The following is a 492-nucleotide window of genomic DNA, read 5'->3' on the forward strand; positions in this document are numbered from 1 at the left end:
TGCGAAAAATGCCAATCTAGAATTAAAGCCTCTCCTATTTAGACCTCTGCAAGTCCCATGGGACTGATTTCCATGGGACTGGGCGGGACACCTCAGTCCCACCTATGGGAGTCCCATGGAATTCCATGGGACTCCCAGGGTTAATTGTAATTTAAATTTTTATAAATATTTATATTTTTTTGATAAGATATTATAGTCTATTATTTACTTATTTAATATCTTTTAATTATTACGAAAAATACTTAGGATTCTTTATAGATAACGGGTCTAATACATAGCKTATTTTTTATAATTTATAATTCTTACCCTAATACTTCCTAATCTAGTAATTTTTTAGGGTTAGGGTTKCCCAATGRRAKTCCCATGRGACTAGKTGTCCATGGACACAGGGGTCAGTCCCAATGAGCGCCCATGGACGTCCATGGACAGTCCCATGGGCATAGTCCCATGGGACTTGCAGAGGTCTAATAAAGCTATTAATCCAGGAATAAT

Source organism: Talaromyces amestolkiae, assembly GCF_001896365.1.
Source record: "Talaromyces amestolkiae strain CIB chromosome Unknown scaffold12.1, whole genome shotgun sequence".
Lineage (NCBI taxonomy): Eukaryota > Fungi > Ascomycota > Eurotiomycetes > Eurotiales > Trichocomaceae > Talaromyces > Talaromyces amestolkiae.